This window comes from Silene latifolia, chromosome X (genome assembly GCF_048544455.1).
Source record: "Silene latifolia isolate original U9 population chromosome X, ASM4854445v1, whole genome shotgun sequence".
NCBI lineage: Eukaryota > Viridiplantae > Streptophyta > Magnoliopsida > Caryophyllales > Caryophyllaceae > Silene > Silene latifolia.
In genome coordinates this window covers 118,622,664-118,642,011 of record NC_133537.1, presented here as the reverse complement: position 1 = coordinate 118,642,011, position 19,348 = coordinate 118,622,664, and the positions used below count along the sequence as shown (strand labels likewise).

Below are 19,348 nucleotides of genomic sequence, written 5' to 3'. Positions count from 1 at the left end.
TTTGTTGGGTTGGAAAATTCATTCCCATCTAAGTCTGTGATCCTAACCACACCCCCCGGGAGTATGGATTTGACCAGAAATGGTCCGGCCCAGTTGGGTTTAAACTTTCCTCGCGGATCGACAGGTAAAAGAGCTCTAACTGATTTGAGAACCAAGTCTCCTTCTTTGATGTTCCTTGGCTTAACCCTTTTGTTAAAGGCTCGTTTGATACGTGCCTGATACGTTTGCACATTATGTAATGCGCGCAATCTACATTCATCCAGAGGATGAGTTCTTCATATCTATCCTTCTTCCAATCAGCTTCTGGGATTTGACTTTCGAGTAGAATTCGCAAGGACGGTATTTCGAGCTCGACTGGTTGCACGGCTTCCATGCCGTATGTCAAATAAAAAGGGGTAGCCCTAGTGGGCATCCTAACAGATGTGCAATATCCCCATAAGGCAAATGGTATCTTGCTTGGCCAATCTCGATAGTTGTCAATCATTTTCTTGAGGATTGTGACAACGTTTTTGTTTGCTGCCTCTACTGCACCATTAGTTTGTGGCCTATATGGCGAGGAATGGTGATGTTTGATTTTGTACTTAGCTAGCAATTGCTCAGTCTTAACCTGGAAATGTGACCCATTGTCACTGATGATCTCATATGGGCAACCGTATCGACAGATGATATTGGTGTGTATGAATTTTGCCACGTTCTTGGCCGTGAGACTAGTATAAGAAGCCGCTTCTACCCATTTGGTGAAATAGTCGATAACCACCAAAATGAAACAGTTACCTCATATTCCGGCTGGGGTGATCTTTCCGATGATGTCGATTCCCCAAGCAGAAAATGGCCAAGGAGATGTCATGGTGTAGAGTAATGAAGGAGGGACATGTTGCACATTCCCGAAGATTTGGCAGTTATCACAATGTCTGACGTATTTGATGCAATCGGATTCCATTGTGGTCCAATAATACCCTAAACGCGTGATTTTCTTTGCCATCATTGGTCCGCTCATGTCAGGGCCACATTCTCCATCATGGACTTCTTCCATCACTTTCCGTGCCTATGAATGATCAAGGCAACGCAGGATTACGCCAAGAGGCATTCTTTTATATAATTCTCTTTGCATGAGGACGTATTGGGAAGCTAGTAAGCGTATAGCATATTGTCCCCTCTTGTCCATATCCGGTGGATAGGTGCCGTTGAGTTTGAAGTTCGGGATCGCTTGGAACCAAGGTTCCTCTGGGTTTTCTTCTTCATCTGTAATTTGGTGCACATAAGCTCTGCTTCCGACCGGGCTGTCGTTCGATGCATAAAGGCATTTCTACCATATCATCCGGCATATTAATCAAAGATGCAAGTTTTGCAAGAGCATCTGCAAATTGATTCTCTTCTCAAGGCAGGTGTAGGTAGGTTACTTGATCGAAGAATTAAGCAACTTGGTCTATCCTGGCTTGATACGGTGCTAGGCTTTCACTCAGAATTTTCCAAGATCCCGTAATTTGGTTGATGATCAAAGATTAATCTCCATGTACCCGAAGATTTTTGATGCCTAGGCCTACGGCTGCTTGTAGTCCAATGAGGCAAGCCTCATATTCTGTCGCATTATTTGTCACCTCGCAGTCGAGTTTGATAGAGAGTGGTGTATGCTCGCCTTCAGGAGAAATGAGCAACACTCCTATTCCGAATCCTCTTAAGTTCGACGCTCCATCAAAATAGAGGTCCCAGGAGTCAACATCTGTTTGGAGTATATCCTCGTCCGAAAACGACCAGGTGTCTAATTTTTGTGCGTCCTTGATGGGATTTTCTGCGAAAAACTCGGCAACGGCGCACCCTTTTATAACTTTCAGAGGTACATACTTGAGATCGAACTCTGAGAGCATCAAAGTCCATCTTGCTAGGCGTCCGTTGAGGACGGGTTTCTCGAAGAGGTATTTGACAGGATCCATTTTGGTGTATATTTTGACGGAGTAGCTAAGCATGTAATGGCGTAGCTTCTTCGTTGCCCACACAAGAGCGAGGCATGTCTTCTCGAGTGGTGTGTATTTGGACTCATACTCCAAGAACTTCTTACTAAGGTAGTAGATAACCCTTTCTTCTTTTCCTACCGTTTGGGCCAGCATGGCACCCATGGCTGTTTCAGTTACCGTGAGATATAAACCAAGAGGTTGATCTCGTTGGGGTGGCATGAGCACTGGTGGCTTGGCTAATATCTCCTTGAGTCGGTCGAATGCCTTTTGACAGTCATCATCTCATGTGATCTGTTTTCTTTAGCGTTTTGAAGATAGGTTCACAGATCATGGTGAGTTTCGATATGAATCGACTTATGTACTGCACCTTACTCAAGAATCCTCTAACTTCATTCTCTGTTTGAGGTTGCGGCATTTCGATTAGAACTTTGATCTTGGAAGGGTCTATTTCTATACCTCGTTGGCTAACAACATACCCTAGAAGTTTGCCGGATGTTACTCCAAATGCACATTTCTGAGGATTGAGCCTCATGTTGTACTTTCGTAATCTGGAGAAGAATTTGCGAAGGTTCGTAATGTGCCCCTCTCTGTCCTTGGACTTGACAATCATGTCACTTACGTATACCTCAACTTCTTTATACATCATGTCATGTAGTAGTGTAGTTGCGGTGCGTTGATATGTAGCCCCGACATTGATTAACCCAAACGGCATAACCGTGTAGCAATAGGTACCCCATTGAGTTACGAAGGCGGTCTTGTGCATATCTTCTATGGCCATATTGATTTGGTTATACCCTGCATATCCGTCCATGAAGGATAGCAACGCGTGATCCGCTGTATTATCCACCAATATGTCGATATGTGGTAAAGGAAAGTCATCCTTGGGACTTGCTTTGTTTAAGTCTCTGAAATCAACACAAACACGGATTCCCCCATCCTTTTTGGGTACGGGTACTATGTTGGCTACCCAGTCTGAATACTCCGAAACTTTGATGAACCCGACTTTGAATTGCTTATCGACTTCTTCTTTGATCTTAAGATCCCATTCTGTCCTCATTCGACGAAGCTTCTTTTTTACGGGCTTGAAACCTGGTTTGATTGGGATTCTGTGTTCTGCAATATCCCTGTCGATCCCTGGCATGTCTTTGTTGGACCAAGCAAAAACGTCTTTGAACTCATGTAGGAGGTCTACAAAGTTGGCCCTCTCGGCGGGGCTTAAGGTCGTCCTATCCTAAGTTCTTGGGGTTCTAGTTCGGTTCCTACATTGATAGGTTCAGAGTTTTCTATAACTGGCCCCCCTTCCCCATCTTTGAGTATTTATTTGGCTATGTAGGGAGGTATTTCGATTGAGTCTGGGTCTGGGTCATCCTCATTATCATCGTAAACAGAATTGCATTAAGAATAACACAAAGAGTAAGCAGAACATGAATTATTCATATTAAAATTCGAGAAAAGTTGAAACAAAGAAGCCATCTGTTCGGTAGTCAGTGGCGGTAAAGGGACAGCCGTTGGGACATTTCCCGAACTACTTTTACTATATGATGCTAAGCTAGGAGAAACAAGGGGAGTGGGAGTGACGACAGGAGGAGACTCTCTAGGGACTTCTCTAGACTCTGACTCTGACTCTAACTCGAATTCATCGTCTTCTGGTTCTCCTTTGAAAATCTCTACTTCTCCAGTGGTGAGCTTAAAGAGTCTTCCTTGGTTATTTGTCCACTTGATCGACTTTCTCCATCCTTTCTGTTGATTCGAACTAGTTTCTGTGATCAATGCGGTAGGGTTGAAGTGATCGTCTTGAAGTATCATGGTAATGATCTCATCCTGCGCGGCTCTAACAAATCGATTTTCCGCAAATAGTAAGCTATTAGCTTGTTCGTCTAAACAAGGTGCTTGACGAGTTTTGATGGTAGGAACCGTTTATGTGGGAATGAAGTAGCAATCGTGAAAGATCTCGATTCCACCCAGTTTCTTTCCTATGTAGTGCCAAGGCTCGGGAAACCCATGGAAGAGTTCTTGCCTCCCTTCTCTAACGAAGTATCCATTTAGGGTAGGGAGGTAGGGTCGCATTTGGATTCCCACGTTCTTGCGGTTTTGGAATTGAGTGAGCATTTCTAGGGCTTCCTCCTTGGTGGGTTTGTATCCTAGTCCTAGTGGTATCCTTTGTGAGTTGCCTTCTTTGTAGGGTGCAAAGGTGTTTCTTTGGATAGGATTCAAAGGCATTCCTGGGAAGTATCCCTGAGATTTGAGTATGTGGTTGACCACTAAATTAGAGTAAGGATTGAAGTACAAGGGTGCCAACTCGCTTTCTATGACGTTTATGCTATGGAAGCCCCCAAGCTCATATACTGGATCCGCGAGTACTTGGTTACTTGGCCTTTTTTCTATTACCGCTTTGATAGGTGACGAAGTGATCGTCACCACTTTACCATCTAGTGGAATCTTGATTTTCTGGTGGAGGGTGGATGTTACCGCTTTGGAAGCGTGAATCCAAGGTCTTCCCAGAAGTATATTAAAGGATGCTTCAATGTCCACTATTTGGAAGTTAACCTTTCGTTCAATCGGCCATGTGTCTATGGTAAGGTTAACTAGTCCTACCACTTTTCGTTGTGTACCATCATATGCGCGAACACCTTGGTTGGTAGGTGATACCGTCGTTTTGTATCAAAATTAAATTTATAATTCCAAACTAAAACTATAGCTAGTGATAGTAAGGGTCGAACCACAGAGAGACAAGGTTGATTTTGGTTGCTAATTTTCAGTCTATGAAGGTAACAATTAATTGGGGGGTTTTGAGATTGGTTGACTAATTGGCTAATTGTTAAAATGAAATTTCTCAACAAGATAAAGAGAAGACTGGGAACTTCGGTTCACCACGGCAAATGTCGAGTCAAGAAAGTAAAGCAGAGAGGTCTTATAATACGGTCTCGGGGAATATAAGCTAGCCTTTCGATCTATGCTCAAATTAACCTTGCGGTCTCCTAATTCCCCGGAATTTCTCAAAGCTTTCACTCAAGAGAAATTCCAATCTAACGATAATTCAAATTACTAATCTTTCAATCTAGTAAAGGGATTTATCAAAAGACAACAAGACCAATACGGAAGAATTCATACCACAAAACAATCCTAACTTATGCCATGGCTCACCTAATTCCCAATCAAAGAAATTAGCTACGCATGACTAAAACTAAAACGATTGCTAAATTGACAACAAAGAACAAGATTGACATGATTGAATTTAAATAAAAGACAAAGGACAAGAGATGAATTTCTGGAATTAAATTGATAAAACAAGAATTGAAATAACAAGAATTAAAAGAAGAAAGGAATTGCATAAAACTTACTAATTGAATTCAAGAACAAAGTATCGAAATCGAAGTTTTCCCGTCAGCAAAGCTAGATCTAAAAAACTCCGTTCTTCAATAATGAAAAGCATAACCTAATTATTGCTGCGTTCTACTGATAAAAAGATACAAAAAGTTAATTACAAGTTGGGCTTTTAAAAGTCTAACACGAAGAAAAAATTCTCAGCTCGAAGACCGGTCGATCGACTGATCAGTATGGTCGATCGACTGATGGTGGCGATCCAGTAGCGTCTGATATACTTTAGTGGTCGATCGACCTTACAGCATAGTCGATCGTCTGATGGTGCTGTGCAGAAACACTTATTTTCTTCAAAAATACCCTCCTCACTCCAATGCACGCATCCCGAGGTGAGTGAGTACGAACCTCCTTCTTCCAAGCTTCCCTGAAGTTGCCTCCGGAGGACGATTTAGGCTCGATTTAGCTTACTTCCTTTCATTCCTACAATAAATCATAGAAAATGCAAAGTAAACCGTTTCGGGAGAAATAGTAGCTTAAAGTTAACAATTATGCATGGAAATACGTGCCAAAACCGCAGATAAAGTGTATAGAATATGCATGTATCAAATCTCCCGAAACCAAACCTTGCTTGTCCCCAAGCAAGCACTATGACCCATATAAAAACTAAATGGAAAGGAGTATACCTCAGAGCTAGCTACAAATCAATGCCAAACCGTTTAATGCACATAATCAACTACTGCAAAGCTTAAATCAAGTGAACAAATTTATGCATATCATGGAATTAAATCGGGCGTTCGACCTTGCAAGACTCATACATTCGGACTCTCCCCGGTCACTCTTCCCTCAGCAAAGCAAATGGTAAGATTATATGTAAAAGAGAGGAAAGAAAAATACAGTCTCTCACCTAGACTGCGACCGACAAAACATGTATGCTTGACTAGCATGAATAATGATTCAAGCTACCATACATACGCATAACCACCGTCAAAGACTATTACATGCCGAACTATTGCAAGATTTGGATATGTGATGTTAAGTGGAAAAAGAAGGGCAAAACAATTATGGAAAAAGTGAAGGTAAGAGCCAAGCTAGTACCTATACAACCATCGGAAACCGTATCCCTTCCTCCAACTCAACACATAAACCATGCCTTTAAAAGACTAGGCATCATAAAATCCCAAGACAAACGCCTCCAATTCATGAAATAAGCATATGAGGCGCGTTCTTATTCAACCAAAACCTTATTATTTTCAAAACTCCTCTTTTTTTTCTTTCTGTCTGTTTCTTTTTCTTTTCTTTCATTTTCATTTTTTTTTTCATCTTCTGAACTGGTGGTCGATCGACCAGTGATGGCAGTCGATCGACCACCCTATCACAACCAGAGCTCTCTGCCCAGGTAAGTCCTTTTTTTTTTCATTTTTTCTGAAATTTTTTTTCTTTCTTCCCAGCTGAAACATTAACATCCCCTTCACTTCTCATCAATACTCACTCCATCAGTACAAAACGAACCAAAACCGCTTCTAATCCGACAAAAATTCCTCTACTACTTCCTAGCTTGGCACAATGGTAGGCTAAGTATGGGATGTAGTTGAGGGCAACTGGCAGTTATAGCTTATAGTGGAGTTAATGGGGTAAAACGAGAAAGGGAGAGGATGCAATAGTTCTCAAAACATGCAATACCGACCACAAACCAATGCGTATAGGCAATAAGCAATCAAAACTCATACACGTGCAAAACATGAAATAAAGGGAGTACTACTCTCAATCCTAAATTAACCGGTCATGAATGTCACCAGTTATAGGCTCTATATCTCAGAAAGTATAAGTAGTTTGCCAAAAGTAATGAGTCAAGTCTAATTACCCGAAATGAATTCCATAACAAAATTTGAGAAATCTCTCATAATTCTCACTAAGCAGCTGTGAAAAGGCAAGGAATGGCATATTTGACTAATAGTGCAAAATCATCATTAATAACTCCAATCCGACTCAACTATATGCAAAAGTAAACGTGATATTTTTGATTTTTTTGAATTTTCAAATTTTTGTTTTCATTAAACAAATGCAAACAGAAATGCACTAAACATGTGACTGAAATGCAATAAAAAAAACAGATGCAAATGCAAAACAAAAGGCATATGCAAATACCCTCCCCAAACCAAAACGCACAATGCCCTCATTGTGCTCAGCAGCAAATCACTAGCAGAAAAATGGGAGAAAAAAAGCATAATAAAAGAAAAAGGAGGCTAATAAAGAAAGGAAGGAACTCACAAAATACGACCTCCCCAAACCAGCCAAAAACGGGGAGGTCACCAGCATCTAATTTCCACCATCGTACTCCTCTCCACTAGACTCTCCGGACCCCGAGTCGCTCTCCTCGTCCGCCTCAGCAGCATCGACAGTGGCTCTCCTGGAAGTGGAGGCACCAGCAGTAGTAGTAGGAGGGGGTCTCCTGGCAGGCTGAGGGTAGCCGCCCACAGGAGGGACAAAGTAGGAAGGGTGAGTCCAAGCACCCTGTGGGAGCATTCCTCCTCGGGCTAACTCCTCGTAAACTGGGTAGAGGGCTAGAGCCGTGTCTAGCCTGTGCTGGTCAAAGCTCCTGCACAAGTCACCCAACACACGTGACATTGCCCTCTGGTCCATGACCGGAGGGACAACCAAAGGAGTAGGAGGTCGAAAAGTGGTCGGGTAGCCAGTGGGAGCAGTAGTGGAGGTAGAGGGTGCCTGTGAAGAGGAGGCACGAGCTCTCCTCGAAGTGCTAGCAGTAGCAGTGGCCGCCACCAGAGGAAGCTTGTAACTAGGCAAGGGCGGCCGAGCTACCCCCTGAACAGTGGTAAGGGGCAGGACAGGAGGGTAGCCAGTGACAGGGATGCGGTCACAGATGAAAGAATCTATCTTCCACCGCATCTGTCTATCGACCCAATAAACAGCCCTCGCGTAAGGAAGGTCCATGAAACGTAGGTCAGGGTCGATGGGGTCCTCCTGTCGAGGGAAAAGTAAAACAAGACGGTTGGCGAGACGCGTCACCAACCCAGCACAAGCAATAGTGGTCAAAGTGCCCTCACTTACAGTCTGAAAGTGAGCGGCGGTCAAATAAGCGATGTTATAGATACGGGCTATCCGACTTTCAATGTTCAGATAGCCCGCTAAGATTGACAATTCAATATTATTCACATTATTAGACTCTTTACGGCCAAAAATGGTATTACCCATTAGCCGTAGAAAATAACGAAGAGGGGGCAAATGGACGGAAGTGCCCGTCCTTTTAGGCCCGTGAAAGTCACTGATGCAAGACCACATGGCTCGATGAACATCAGAGGTATCCGAGGTTTTGCCCTCGAAATAAAGACCCGAAAACCTAAGAAAATCGCCTAATGTCGAGAGTAGTTGACATTGAAAAGCCGAAAGGAAATGCAAGGGTTAGTCTTATTTTCCTTAAAAGCAAATAATTAAAAGCATAAGACGAAAAGAATTCAAGGGTCGAATGTAGTATGTGAACTCACCATGTCCACAAGACCCATCATACCGTCCCGTTTAGCGGGGACACAACCGACTCATAATGTGACCTAATTTCTCCAAAGTATCTTTATGGAGAAACCGGGTAGCTGTGACCTTCATTCTCGCAACAAAAAGGGAAAACTTAGCACGTTGAGTAGAATCAGCAAAGATAACCTGCGGATAGTCATGTAGACTATCCGTAGTAGCCTCTATCATCAGTGGCGGTCCGCGTGGCCGCTTGGGAGGGCCTTGGCTTGACTGACCCTCGTGCATGTGCTTCTTCCCTTTCGTCATTTTTGTTACATGCAAACAGCCTATTAGCACAAGAATCCCCTAACAGTGTGAATTTAAGGAAACCCGAAACAAAATCATAACAAGAAAGCAAATTAGGGTTTCGAAAATTTTGGGGGAAGCGGATTTAAACACATCCTAGCTGTTTATTTGCTTGAAAATCAAGGGGGAAAGGGTAGAATAAGCGATTAAAGCATAGAAAAGACAAGAAATCAATCCCAAAAATCAATTTCCCCAAATCGATTTTTTTTTTCATCTCAAATGCACTTTACTCGAAAATTTCGCATAAAAACGCAGTAAAATCGAAAATAGAGCATGGAAATGGGATTAGAGACATACCTTGAAGAAGCTTGAAGATTAAAGCAAGAAAAATCAAGTGTAAGACGAGATTTCAGGTGAAAATCGCGAAAAGGGGATGAACTTAGGGTTTGCTTATTTTCTGAGTTTGTGAAAGTGAATGAATGAATGAGTGAAAACTTCCCTTTTTAGTTGTAGTCTGATCCCGCAGAGTGGTCGATCGACCACTTTACTCGGTCGATCGACCGATCTTTCGTTTAACAGCTTCTGGAGTCTCGTGTATTGGTCGATCGACTCATTGACCCAGTCGATCGACTAATATCCCTGCACAGTAGCTTCTGCTTTCTCCGCTTCAGTCGATCGACTGAACCACTTAGTCGATCGACTTCTAGAGCTGGCAATTGAACCTTAATTCGTCAAAATTCATTTTGCCATCATAACTTCCTGTCTTCCTCTCACAAAAATCCAGCATTCCACCTACGCACTTTGCATAAAATAAATTCCTGCAAAATTTATCAAAGGCGCGCATATTCCCAAACCAAGAAATTGCAAATTGAAAGGAATTAAAGAATACAAAAGAACTCAAAAAATGCAAATTAAATGAAATAACAAAATAAAATTCCTAAATTACAAATAATTACAACCTGGGTTGCCTCCCAGTTAGCGCTGGTTTAAGAGGTCCCGCACGACCTTTTTACCTCACTTTGCATCATCCGATAACGGGTCGAAGTATAATACCTCGACTTTCCCAACATATGCATTTGATCCGTGATAATGCTTCACATATTGGCCATTAACCTTGAACCTTTCTCCAGCGGAGGTCTCCAATTCAACTGATCCGAACTTTGTGACTGCTGTGACCGTATAGGGGCTTCTGGTCCACCGGATTTCACTTACCAGGAAATAGACGGATACGAGCATTAAAAAGGAGTACCTTATCGCCAATATGGAATTCGCGCTTGATGATTCTCTTGTCGTGCCAGCGCTTTGTTTTCTCTTTATAGATCCTTGCATTGTCATAGGCCAGCAGCCTAAATTCCTCTAGCTCATTCAGCTGTGTCATGCGTTTCTCACGAGAGAGGTTAGGATCCAAATTCAAATCACAAATAGCCCACCAGGACTTACGCTCTAACTCAACAGGTAAATGACATGTCTTACCATAAATCAATCGGTACGGTGACATCCCGATTGGCGTTTTAAACGCAGTTCTATAAGCCCATAAGGCATCATCTAACTTAAGACTCCAGTCTTTCCGTGATTTAGAAACAACTTTAGCTAAGACTTCTTTCAATTCTCTGTTAGAAACCTCAACCTGACCACTAGTTTGGGGATGATACACCAAACCTCTACGATGTTGGACACCGAATTTAATCAATAAAGCACTAAGTTGTTTCTCTTTAAAATGCATTCCCCCATCTCTAATGACAACCCGAGGGACACCAAAATGAGGGAAAATAATCTTTTTAAACAGTTTAATCACGGCCTTTGCATCGCAATGGGGAGTAGCAATAGCTTCCACCCATTTGGATACATAATCTACAGCTACGAGGATATATTTATTACCTTGACTGCTCGGAAAAGGTCCTTGATAATCAATGCCCCAGACATCGAAAATCTCAACCTCAAGAATGCCTACCTGGCATCTCATGTCTCTTGAAATATTCCCGATCTTTGACAAGCATCGCACTCAAAGAACAAAATTGCGACAATAATGCATGCAAAGTTGGCCAATAGAAACCAGATTGGAGTACCTTAGCTACAGTCCTGGACGGACCGTGATGACCACCATAAGCAGAAGAGTGGAAAGCCTCTAGGATATCCTTCACCTCCCATTGAGGTACGCATCTCCGGATGAGACCGTCTGCGCATTCCTTAAAAACATAAGGATCATCCCAAAAATATTGTCTAGCATCATAAGCAAACCGCTTCTTCACCGCCATGAAATCTCGGGTGGTATCCTACCATCACAAAGAAAAGTTAGCAAAATCAAAAACCACGGAGGTGGATGAGACCCTGAAGTAGTAATAGCTAACGACTCTCATCGAAAAGAATCATTAATAGGTAACGAATCCTCCCTTTCTGTCAGCTGCAAACGAGATAGGTGGTCAGCCACCACATTCTCAGCTCCTTTCTTGTCTTTGATCTCCAAATCAAACTCCTGCAAAAGGAGTATCCACCTCAAAAGCCTCGGCTTCGCATCTTTCTTAAAAGAGAGTCTTCAACGCTGCATGGTCAGTATAAACAATAACCTTAGAACCTAACAAATAAGACCGAAATTTGTCTAAGGCAAAAACTACAGCTAGAAACTCCTTTTCAGTGGTAAAATAATTAATTTGAGCCTCATCCAGAGTTCGGCTCGCATAATATATGGCATTTAAAGCTTTATTCTTCCGCTGTCCCAAACCTGCACCGACCGCATAATCGCTGGCATCGCACATGATCTCAAATGGGAGGTCCCAATCAGGCGGCTGAATGATTGGCGCAGAAACTAGGGCCTCCTTTAACCTGTTAAAAGCGGCAAGGCACTCATCAGTAAATTCAAAGACAGCATCCTTAAGGAGCAAATGTGTAAGTGGTTTAGCAATTTTTGAAAAATCCTTAATGAAACTTCGGTAAAAACCAGCGTGACCTAGGAAACTCCTCACTCCTTTAACATTCACGGGAGGAGGTAATTGCTCAATCACCTGCACCTTTGCCTTATCAACATGTATACCTTTGTCAGAAATTAGATGCCCTAACACAACTCCCTCATTGACCATAAACTGACACTTTTCCCAGTTTAAAACAAGATTAACATCTATATAACGCTGTATGACTTTATCAAGGTTAGCTAAACAACGATCAAAGTCACTACCATAAACTGAGAAATCATCCATGAATACTTCCATAATATTCTCTATATAATCAGAAAAAATCCCCATCATGCACCTCTGAAAGGTAGCAGGGGCGTTACACAACCCGAAAGGCATTCTACGATATGCAAAAACACTCTGTGGACAGGTAAAAGTGGTCTTACTCTGATCGTCCGGATGAATAGGGATGTGAAAGAACCCTGAATATCCGTCTAGAAAACAGAAAAATTTGTTAGAAGCAAGTCTTTCAGTCATTTGGTCAACAAAAGGGAGGGGGAAGTGGTCTTTCTTGGTGGCAGCATTCAACTGTCTATAATCAATGCACATCCGCCACCCTGTCACTACTCGAGTTGGTATTAATTCATTTTTATCATTTTTAACCACGGTAGTCCCTCCTTTCTTCGGGACTACCTGAATCAAACCCACTTGGAGTTGCCAACTGTATAAATAATACCTGCATCGAGTAGTTTCATCACCTCAGCCATAACAACTTCCTGCATCTTCGGGTTCAACTTGCGTTGACCCTGTCTTTAAGGCTTGTGGCCCTCCTCCAACTCTATCCTGTGCATACAAACATCAGGGCTGATGCCCTTAATGTCATCTAAAGAGTAACCCAAAGCCTTCCTGTTTTTCTTAAGCACACACATCAAAGCAGACAGCTGGTCACCATTAAGCTTAGAGCTAACAATAGCTGGGTACTGCTCCTTATCATCTAGAAAAACATACCTAAGATTAGGAGGAAGTGGCTTACGCTCTGGCACTTTTACCTCTACAGCATAGACAAAATCAGCTTCAATGGTGTAGCAAGTGTTTACCAAGTTCTCGTTGGCTAGGCTCAAGAGCATCTCACCTTCTTTCTCATTGAGCTCGTAGCTCTCCATTGAGGCTACCAAAGCATCTGGCTCCTTAGCATTCTCCACTGTATTACCTGCACACTCATCTAAACGGGTTACATCAGCTAAGGGATCCTTGGCTAAGGATTCCCTCCAATTACAAGTAACAGCCCTGTCAACAATATCAATGGAATAACACGTATCCTCATCAGCAGGTTCAGTCGCCTTGTGAGAAAGACTGAACTCAATGGTGTCATCCCCTACCTCTAAGGTGATGGTTCCGCGTTTGACATCTATTACAGCCCCAGCCGTATGTAAAAACGGTATACCTAAAATAATAGGTATCTGACTGTCCTCTGCAATGTCCAAAACAACGAAATCGACAGGAATAAAAAACTTACCCACTCGAACGGGTACATCCTCTAGAACCACTATACGTCTCTGAGTCGATCTATTTGCCATTTGAACGGTAATATCGGTCACCTTAAGTCTACCAATATTTAACCTTTCGCAAACAGAATACGGCATAAAACTGACACTGGCCCCTAAGTCACAAAGGGCCTTTCCAATTACGTGGTTACCTATAGTGCAAGGAATTGAAAAACTACCCGGGTCCTTTAATTTAGGTGGCACATTAATTTGTGAAAGAGCATTACACTCTTCCACAAAAGCAACATTACCATCATCACGAAAATTTCTCTTACGATTTAAAATATCTTTCATAAATTTAGCGTAAGAGGGTACCTGGGTAATTAAATCAGTGAACGGAACCGTTACCTCGAGATTCGGACCATCTCCGTAAACTTACCAAACTTACGCTCCACTTAGTAGCCTTCAAACGCTCCGGATACGGATCGCAACATCGGCCGTAGGATCAGTAACCTTCGGCTTCCGTAAGTTTAAAACCCCCGTCAAATCATCAATGAGTGAAGAATCATGCGAACTAGTTGACGGATTTGCATCCTGCTCTGGCATTCCAGTCGATCGACTGGTATGAGTGGTCGATCGACCAACTTGGTCAAGGCGTGAACAGTTCTCGCTCGCAATTGATTTCGTCGGGTGATCCAAATCGATCGATCAAAATGTTGGTCGATCGATCGATCATGGCTTTGGTGTGAATATTTTCTCGATCGTAAACTATTTTATCGACGCTTGATCGATCGATCGACAATGTTGGTCGATCGACTGGAAATCGGCAATTGAGCTCGTTTTGCACCGAATTTAAACGAGCTTCTTCATCATTTCCCGAGTCTTCCTTTGGCTTGTCGGGACTTTCATAAGAGAGGCCACTTCTGAGATTAATGGCATTAATCGTTTCAATCGGCCCTTCACATTTGCTTGAAGAATTAGCAACTTGCTTAGCCTCTATATTCTCCAATTGCTTCACAAAATTCTTTGAGGACTCAATCCCGGCTGCTTCCATATTCGCCACTTGAACCAAAAGGAGTTGGACCATTTCTCTCAACTTCTCGATCTCATCTGAGTTTTGAACAGGTATTTCAACTTTCTCCTTGGAAGCTTCAGAAATCTCGAGCTTCTCGAGACGGGCAGAAATAGAAGTTATAAGTGTCACAACGGCACTCATTTCATCACTTTGCTTTCGTGACTTTCCACGTGAACTTCCAAACTCAGCTCTATGGACTGCCATCTCCTCGATAGTGTTCCAACCTTTACTTTGACCGGTATTGTTTTGGAACCTTCCATTAGCAGCTGCATCCAGGATGACCTTGTAATTATCATATAGAGCATTATAAAATAGGTTGCAAAGATACCATTGCTGGAAACCATGGTGAGGGACAGCTCGGACCAAACTTTTGAAACGTCCCCATGCTTCGCAAAAACCTTCATCAGCTCCTTGCTGGAAACTTGTGATTTTACTTCTCAAGGCGTCAGTCTTTGAAAGTGGGAAGTACTTCTTGTAGAAGGCTAATGCTAGAGATGTCCATTCCGTGACTCCAGTTGCTACCCTATCAAGGTAGCGGTACCAATCTCGCACTGAATACTTCAAGGAGTATAAGAACATCAACCCCTTTACTTCATCCTGAGTCACCCCAGCTGGTATAGGTATGGAACAATGAGAGTCCGTGAAAATTTCCATATGCTTCAAGGGGTCCTCATCTGGTAGACCAGCAAACTGATTTCGCTCCACTAAATCGATATAAGAGGAACGAAATTCGAAGTTACCGGTAGTAGGGGTTGGGTAACTTGTGCCCCTTTGGAAGATGGTGCTCCTTTGGCTGTAGATTATCATATATTGTAGCCATAATTGCCAAAATGAGAGTACTCAAGTCTTCCTCTCAAAAACCTGTCTTCTAACTGTGCAAAAGCAAAACTAGAAGCAAAGGTAAGCAACGGTCTCAAGGAACCAAAGTTCCTTGAGACAAGAAAAATAAACTAAAAATAAAGCAAACAGAATTACACCGTCTCCCCGGCAACGGCGCCAAAATTTGATACCGTCGTTTTGTATCAAAATTAAATTTATAATTCCAAACTAAAACTATAGCTAGTGATAGTAAGGGTCGAACCACAGAGAGACAAGGTTGATTTTGGTTGCTAATTTTCAGTCTATGAAGGTAACAATTAATTGGGGGGTTTTGAGATTGGTTGACTAATTGGCTAATTGTTAAAATGAAATTTCTCAACAAGATAAAGAGAAGACTGGGAACTTCGGTTCACCACGGCAAATGTCGTCGAAAAAGTAGCAGAGGTCTTATAATACGGTCTCGGGGAATATAAGCTAGCCTTTCGATCTATGCTCAAATTAACCTTGCGGTCTCCTAATTCCCCGGAATTTCTCAAAGCTTTCACTCAAGAGAAATTCCAATCTAACGATAATTCAAATTACTAATCTTTCAATCTAGTAAAGGGATTTATCAAAAGACAACAAGACCAATACGGAAGAATTCATACCACAAAACAATCCTAACTTATGTCATGGCTCACCTAATTCCAAATCAAAGAAATTAGCTACGCATGACTAAAACTAAAACGATTGCTAAATTGACAACAAAGAACAAGATTGACATGATTGAATTTAAATAAAAGACAAAGGACAAGAGATGAATTTCTGGAATTAAATTGATAAAACAAGAATTGAAATAACAAGAATTAAAAGAAGAAAGGAATTGCATAAAACTTACTAATTGAATTCAAGAACAAAGTATCGAAATCGAAGTTTTCCCGTCAGCAAAGCTAGATCTAAAAAACTCCGTTCTTCAATAATGAAAAGCATAACCTAATTATTGCTGCGTTCTACTGATAAAAAGATGCCAAAAGTTAATTACAAGTTGGGCTTTTAAAAGTCTAACACGAAGAAAAATTCTCAAGACCGGGCGATCGATCGATCGTAAGATGGTCGATCGACTGATGGTGGCGATCCAGTAGCGTCTGATGTACTTCAGTGGTCGATCGACCTTACAGCATAGTCGATCGACTGATGGTGCTGTGCAGAAACACTTCTTTTCTTCAAAAATACCCTCCTCACTCCAATGCACGCATCCCGAGGTGAGTGAGTACGAACCGCCTTCTTCCAAGCTTCCCTGAAGTTGCCTCCAGAGGACGATTTAGGCTCGATTTAGCTTACTTCCATTCATTCCTACAATAAATCATAGAAAATGCAAAGTAAACCGTTTCGGGAGAAATAGTAGCTTAAAGTTAACAATTATGCATGGAAATACGTGCCAAAACCGCAGATAAAGTGTATAGAATATGCATGTATCAGTAGGGGTCCAATCCGACTCTTTCATGCCTAATTTGTATGCCGTTTTTAATGGTATGACGTTGACTGCCGAGCCATCATCTACCAAAGTCATTGGCACATTCTTCTTCAAGCAAATGACAGTGATGTAAAGAGCCAAGTTGTGATTAGCGCCAAAAGGTGGTAAATCTTCATCCGAGAAAGTAACAGGGTTACTTAGCTTGGGTGACTCTTGGAAGACCAAGTTGACCACGTCATCGGGTGTGGAGTTATGTGCCACATTTAGTTTGGCCAAGGCTTGCAGTAAAGCTTGGCGATGTGGGAAACGAGCTTGCAATCGGGTTGCCGGACCGAAAGATCGGCCTTTGTCTTCTGTAGTTGCTTTAGCAAATGGTCAGTAGAGGTATCTTCATTATCATTCGGCGTGACAACGTTGGTATTGGTGATTGGACCATTTGCTATGGGATCATTTTGAGAAACATTTTGGTATGGACGCCCTGAACGAGTAAGGTGGTCTACATCTTGGTCCTCACTGTTTTGGACTATTTCCTCACTGACTTTAACTAGGTAGTGTTCGGTGAGTTATTCATCCTCATCATCGTCGGCCCATATTCCATTGACAGTAGCAAGCACTCTTATCCCCATGACTTCGGCCTCCAATTGGATGATTTGGTTGATTAGTTCATCAACCACGGCTATTACTTCTTGTATTGTAGCATTTTGAGAGAACTTTAGTGGCGCACGTTCTTTGGGTGATGCACTTGGATCACGTAGGGTTGCCACTACACTTTCTAATTCCGAGACTTGCCTATTCACACTCTTTGCCCATGCTATAAAGTCGGTGATGGTAGGGGAAATGGTAGAGTAGTTCCCTTCTTCTTCTATTACATAGTCTTATCTTCGACTGGAGAAATGAGGTGTGACCAATCTAAGGTAGATTCTTCACTTGTAATCATCATAATTCCAAGAGGATTCTGAGTATTGTTAGGCTTGCCTCCAGGCGGTATTGGTAGGCGACCGTCTTCAATCATGTCTTGAAGTACATGTTTTATCTTGTAACATTTTTCTGTATCGTGTCCCTTACCTCTATGATATTCACAATACGAATTCTCGTCCCAGGACTTGGATTTCTTTTCTGGTCCAGGTGTAGGGCCTATGGGTTGAAGCTTACCCTGTTTCATCAATCTCTTCAGAGCATTGGAGTAAGTATCCCCAATATTTGTGAACTTTCTTTGTGGGATACTCTTCTTTGATGGTTCGAGAAGGTTAACCTCATCAGTCTTGCTAGTAGAGCCGTAAGAACGACTTGTTGAACCTTGATATCCACGACCTACCATTTTGGATAAGAGTCCTTTACGGATGTCATCTTCGATCCTTGTCCCTAGTACAGTTAAGTCTTTGAAGGTCTTAATGTTTTGGTACCTCAAATGATTTGCATAAATGGGCTTTAAATTGTCCACGAATTTTTCAACGAGGGTAGCTTCATCTGGACGCTCGACAAGTTGGGTACTAGTCTTCCTCTACCTACTTAGGAAGTCGGTGAAGCCTTCTTTATCGTTTTGGGTAAGAACCTCTAAGGTGCGCATATTGACTTGGATCTCAGCATTATCCGTATATTGCTTAGCAAACTCGATCGCGGCATCATCCCAAGTGGCAATCTTCTTGTGCTCTAGAGAATAAAACCATTGTTTAGGAATGGTGTCGAGAGATGAAGGAAAGAACCTTAAGAACATCTCGGGTTTAATGCCTTTGATAGACATGTAATCCTTGAAAGCACGGATGTGGTTCAAAGGGTTTTCATGCCCCTTGAATTTCGAGATATCCGTCATGTTGAAGTTGGTTGGTAATTTGGAACTCACGGCCTCATACTTGCGATGTTTTCCCTATAGATATCATCAGTTGTTCCTCCAAGTATTGGAGTCGTTTCTCAGCTGCAGTCGGATCTACGGGAGGGTTGACCTCTTGTGCTACCACAAAAGCGGGAGTATTTTCATTCGCGAAGTCACTCACAAAATCATGAAGTATTTCATTTTCTGCAGGAGGCAACCTAGTTTCTACGGCAACAATTCGGCCCTCGATCGTGTTGAGGCGATTATTCACTTGGTCTTGGCTAGTTTGGAGACGAGCGAGCGCGGTTAGGATTAGATCATTACCATTTGGTGGTTGTCCATTGACACTTGCATGACCAGTTCCAGGCATCTTGAAAACTGGATAAGAGATCGACGACGAATCAAAACACGATCGATCATTCTAGCACACTTACTCAAACAAAAGGTTTGACTTGTGAAGTGGGAGTGTGCCACTTGTGTCAAGTGAGGTTTGAAGAAATGACAAGGTTTGGAAATGTTGGTCCTAGTCAACTATAGTGTAGTTGTAGGAGTGGACTCGAAGTGAGGTTTTGAAATGGGCTTTGAGGCCCGAATTTTGACTCGACAATTGGACAGAGTTTCGAATAGTTTTGCGCTAATATTAGCCTATTTTTCGAAAATTTTACGTTTTGAAAGTGGTTTTGATTTTACAAAATTCGTCATGGTTTCGTTTAGAAAATGGCGATCACATATGGTACAAGCATTTATACAGGCATTATAACGGGATGCTGAGTGCATTTAA

At 42.2% G+C, this 19,348-nt stretch overlaps 1 protein-coding gene and 1 non-coding gene across 2 annotated transcripts in view; one reads left to right on the top strand and one right to left on the bottom strand.

The window, feature by feature from the left end:
- LOC141618193 (uncharacterized) overlaps window positions 1–19,348 on the bottom strand; it is a 128,885-nt gene that overhangs the window by 9,718 nt on the left and 99,819 nt on the right. The gene's annotated exons all lie outside the window — the stretch shown is intronic.
- Window positions 14,823–14,929, top strand: LOC141625041 (small nucleolar RNA R71). Its single transcript, XR_012534841.1, has one exon. It is a non-coding gene; the product is annotated as a small nucleolar RNA R71 (small nucleolar RNA).